The sequence below is a fragment of the Haliotis rubra genome, unplaced genomic scaffold, assembly GCF_003918875.1.
Source record: "Haliotis rubra isolate DU_JTF1 unplaced genomic scaffold, ASM391887v1 Scf167, whole genome shotgun sequence".
NCBI lineage: Eukaryota > Metazoa > Mollusca > Gastropoda > Lepetellida > Haliotidae > Haliotis > Haliotis rubra.
This window is the reverse complement of record NW_025765636.1, coordinates 1,252,343-1,257,678: the sequence shown is the minus strand read 5'-3', so window position 1 is coordinate 1,257,678 and position 5,336 is coordinate 1,252,343. Positions and strand designations below refer to the sequence as shown.

The 5,336-nt window shown below is 37.1% G+C and overlaps 1 long non-coding RNA gene across 1 annotated transcript; it reads right to left on the bottom strand.

The window, feature by feature from the left end:
* Nucleotides 1-315: 315 nt before the first annotated feature.
* LOC124272147 lies at nt 316-4,951 on the bottom strand. The gene is made up of 3 exons (XR_006897258.1): nt 4,801-4,951; nt 1,368-1,515; nt 316-888 (listed from the first exon to the last, which is right to left on the bottom strand). It is a non-coding gene; the product is annotated as an uncharacterized LOC124272147 (long non-coding RNA).
* Between the last annotated feature and the right edge of the window lie 385 nt (nt 4,952-5,336).

Sequence of the window (5,336 nt, the reverse complement as noted above, 5' to 3'; positions counted from 1 at the left end):
AATTATATGATCACAAACTATTATATGATACAATCGGAGTGAGTTCAGTTTTACGCCGCACTCACCAATATTGCAGCTATATGGCGGCGGTCTGTAAATAATCGAGTCTAGACCAGAGTGAGTGAGTGAGTGAGTGAGTTAAGATTTAAAGTCACATCGGCAATATTTCAGCCATATCGTGACTAAAACTAGTTCTAAATTTGTTATACATACAAATATAATATATAAAACCCTGTCAATGAAGGACAGTAAAACCACTAGATTATCACAGATTGAGTTAAAACTAGCTAACATATATCTTTCTAGACCAGACAATCAATTGATCAACAGCATGAGTGACAAAATCGGAACAAATGGAGCCAAGAACAATCCTTGAAACTAAGAACTGAGACCAACTGAACTTTCCATATCATTCTAGACTGGAAAAGTTGAGAAGTATTGAAAAACATATATCTGTAGGGCAAAGAAAGTGCCCGCTTGAAATTTGAACTATGAAGTCAGGGCTGTGAGATCATAACTGATCTGTCTGGCCCTGATTCGATTACTTCGAAGACTCCTTGATATAACATGAATATAGCTTAGTGGAGCGTTACACACCACGGTTATCTGTATAAATAATGTTGTGTGTTAACCTTGTGGGTATTTGTTATTTAATGGCGCACAGAACTTGTGCTCGAAACACAATCATCCAAGTCACCAGACCGAGCCACTTCATATTTACAGTTGCCTCTAACGGCTTACATCAACAATGTAATCTGCGCCAATGTCCGATGGGCACTTTCCATTCTGATGAAGTACTTGACAACGAGGTTCATTTATTGAGATTGGTTGTTTAATGTGCATAGTAGCTGCTCTTGGTTACGGAAACTGCACTTTCTTGAGGAACAACTGAAATGATCAAGAAAGAAAGCTGGTCACTGAAACTTGTAGTTCCAGGAATGTACAAGCAATAACAGGATGAATTTAAACAAGAAGACAAAGTCATCAATATCCCCAGCAACGGCAAAATTCTTTTCGTGAATATGTCAGCTCGTTATGACTATGTCAAATGTTTTGGCGTGTATATAGTGAAGTTGAGGACAGTATTGAAAGGATTTCAAACTATGTATCTTTCTTTACCACCAATTTCAGTCGAAGTCAAACTTGTTGCCATGGAAACGCAACAAATATTTTAATCAGAAATCCAAAAGGAACCAGTTCACCACAAGACCTATCTGTGTGCCAAGTTTGGTGACGTAATATTGAACGGTTTTTACGTTCTGCTCCGGAAAAGACTAGTGTGCACGGACAGACGCACAGACGTGCGGAGTCCAAAATAATCCCGCGTTGCGGGGTATAAAAACAGAGCCTGCTCACGAGGAACTGACCTTCCTGAAAGTTTTTAAAAAGCTTTAATGGTCCATCTGGTCTACATCCGCCGCACGCTCCACCACAGAGAAGGTCAATCTTGACGCCACCTTCAGATCTTGTCACTAATGGCACATGGGGTCTGTATCCAGCTTGGTTCCACATTTGCTGAAACAGAGCGAAATTGGTTATATCTTCCTTCCAACAAGTATACTACCCATCAAACTCACTAGTTTAGACTCACTTTTGATGGGTAGTATATTTTAGAAAAACATGGGAATGATTTGCTTCCGGGAAATGAAATAGGAATTTGGAACCAAACCATTCTATGAGTGATAGAAAGTGTGTTCCTATGATTCAAAGTTCACAAATTGCATCTAATAGTCGCACTTAATATTCACTCTTCTAAATATTTTTGATATAATATGGACTTCAGGGAATTTCCCAACTTCGTGCCATAATGCCATTGTAGTCCCAAACCAAAGCTTGGCTGGGATCATACTGATCAGTCTAATTACAGACCAATCTCTTTAACGAGTTGTGACTGTAAAACCATGGAACGAATGGTAAATGTATGGCTAGATATATCTCAATTGCTAACAGCACGATATGGTTGAAATATTGCCGATGTGACGTTAAATAATAACTCACTCACTCACTCACTCACTCACTCACTCACTCACGAATGGTAAATAATAGATTAGCTTAGTATCTTGAAACCAATAACCCTATAACAAATATTCAATGTGGTTTCAGGAAAAATCGTTGTACCATTGATTGTTTGCTACGTTTAGAATCCTTTGATTAAAAAACTATAGTAAATAAACAACATGCAGTACCGATATTCTTTGATCTTGAGAAAGCATACGATAGCACCTGGAAGCATGGCATTTTATAGGATTTACATGATTTTGGTTTAAGGGGTCTTTTACCTCTTTTTATGTCACTGTTGTAACAGACAGGCAATTTCAAGTCCGAGTGGGTACAACCATGGCTGACCTTAATCGGGATCAGGGTGTCCCACAAGGCAATTTTGTCTGTCACTTTATTTAGGATTAAGATCAATAGTTTATCCAAGGTGTTAAATGATTCAATCGATGGATCACTTTTTGTGGATGATTTTAATATTTCTTGTCGCGGTAAAGATATGCATACTATTGAACGGCAACTGCAGTTGTGTTTAAATAAGATAAATATATGGTGTCTTGAAAACGACTTTAAATTTCTAAGTCAAAAACTCATTGTCTACACTTCTGTAGAAAATATAAGCCTCATAAGGACCCAGAACTATCTTTAAATAGCACTCCCATCAAAGTTGCCAAGGAGGCCAAGTTCTTGGGTCTAATTTTCGACTCCCATTTAACTTCTCTTCCGCATATCAAATCCAAAGAAACCAAATGCCTGCAGGCACTCGATTTATTAAAAGTCGTCTCTCCTACACTTATGTAGATCACTGGTAGACTCGAAGCTTGCTTATGGCTCCATCCTAAATGGTGGAGCCTGCAAAAGCAATCTAAAACTATTAGAGTTCTGTCCACCACCAAGGTCTGAGACTTTGTCTTGGGTCCTTCAGAACTTCTCCTGTTAACAGTCTCTACGTCGAGACATCTCTTACACAACGACGTATACAATTATTTTTACAATATATTACAAAACTATATTCTAACGAATCTAACCCTGCATTTAACTGTGTCTTCAATCCCCTCCAATTCTCTTGTTCCGCCTCTTTGGGCTAAGAATTAAACCATTTATTTCTGCTGCCGGCATTGAGCTGGAGAATATATCTCCTTCCCGTCTTCTTTCTTCTCCTCCTTGGCAATTGGTTAGGCATCACGTTGATCTAACATTAACCACATTTAAGAAATCAGACCCTAATGAATTGCAGTATAATCAAGAATTTAGTCAATAAGAAATACATATAATACATATAAATACCTATTTACAGATGGATCCAAGGATGGTGGCGCAGTAGCTTGTGCCACTGTCATTGGATCCAGAACAATATCTTCTCGATTGCCTGATAACAGCAGAAGCTAACGCCATATTAGCAGCCTGAAACTATGTTAATAAACACCCTAAATGTAAACAATATGTAATCTTTTCAGACTCTCTTTCGTCCCTTCAGGCTATTAAAAATCTTTCGTGCAGACATCCACTTTTAATTGAAATTACTGAATTATATAATAATCTTGCTACTGGCCAATACGTCATTTGTTGGTTACCCAGCCACGCTGGCATTTCTGGTAACACAAGGCAGCACTCAACAAATCTGTGACGCCACTTCTTATTCCATACACTGATTATACAGCTACCATTAGCTCTTATATTCGTGATTTGATGCAGAAGAAGTGGGACACCCAAGTAGGTATTAATAATTTACATGCAATAAAACCTTATATTGGTTTTACCTACTTGGGTTGTCAGTCCAGATTAGAAGAGGTCATCATGCGACTATGTATTGGCCACAGAAGATATATTCATGAGTACCTATTGAAAGTTGGGGATCCTCCGTTTTGCATCCCTTGTGAAAGAATCACGGTCAGACATGTCTTGCTTGATTGTGTTGAATATTCCATCACAAGGGATAATTATTTCAAATCACGAACTATGAAAGATCTTTTTAATGATATAAGATCTCATTTAGTTAGTGCATTTAAAAGAAATAGATTTGTTAACTGATGTGTAAATAGATAAATATTTTATGTTTGGAAGTTTAAATTAGTAACTCAGGTTGTTAGTGGCTGTATCCTCAAGGGGGGTTAACGTACTGTAAAATTATTGTCCTGATAGGGTACGTAAGTCCCAAAACATTCAAAGTAAATTTAAACTCTCCACATTTTTAATCGTATAATATGTGTTTTTTTAACGTATAGCTAGATTTGTCTAAACTGCTAACAGCTGAAGGGATTATGTAAATCCAGCTAGGGCCCATGCAGGAAGCAAATGTACCGTAAGTCCCCATGGTCCCTAGTATGGTGATCTATCTTCACTTGTTGGCAATCTATACCCTGTTTTTATATTGTATTATCATGCATACATGAAATGTTTAAGATTTAATTACTTTTTGAAATATTTATCTGTGATAATCTAGTTGTTTTACTGTCCTTCGTTGACTGGTTTCTACAATTTTCCTTTAATATTTAGTAATCTATAACTTGATGATGTCTCGATATGCCTGAAACATTTCCAAAGTGACTTTAAAGTTTAACTCACTCACTCAAGTATTTTTACAAATCCTGCCCCTTGAAATGTTAATCAAAGGAGAGTGACTTCATTGAGGGTATTATTAACATGGCTGCATAATCCATTGGCAGTAACTGTTTGGTTACTCATAGTGAGCTTTTGGGAACTATCAGTGAAGGGGATATTGTTATTTATGTAAAGCAAACACTTTACCTTTGTAAATACAATTGTATTAGAAAGTCCTGTGTGATGGGTTTGGTACAAAATTACCTGTGAATCAACAAGCATGCCTGTTCCATTGGTGTTTACATGAAAAGTTCCCTTTGGGCCGCAGCCACGGTTTGCCACTGAGTAACAATCACTTGCTTCTCCAAACGATCCTGTTCCAGTGGCAAAGGTGTGGTCTGATATGTTCACCTCCATTACCTTGTAAGAAAACAACATATCCACAGATGAAAGAGTGTTGCGTCTACAAAGCTGCAGGAAATTAAAATTGAAATATGAAGCCAAACTTGCAATAGTAAACCTGCACAAATTGATTTGGTAGGTATTCGACATCATCAATTTTCAAGCGTGTTATATTTCTATTTATTGTTTTTAATCCCCTGATACCTGTAGCAAAACAACAGATGAAAGGAGCATTATTTCCGTTAGGACATTCAACAAAGTTGCAAATCTATACAGTTAGCAGCATATCCATACAATTAGTTGTAGTAGCATATCCATCGGTTTCCATTTTTTTGCATAAATGTATGGATATTCTACTACACCTAATTGTATAGTTGTATTATTACAACTAAGTGTCT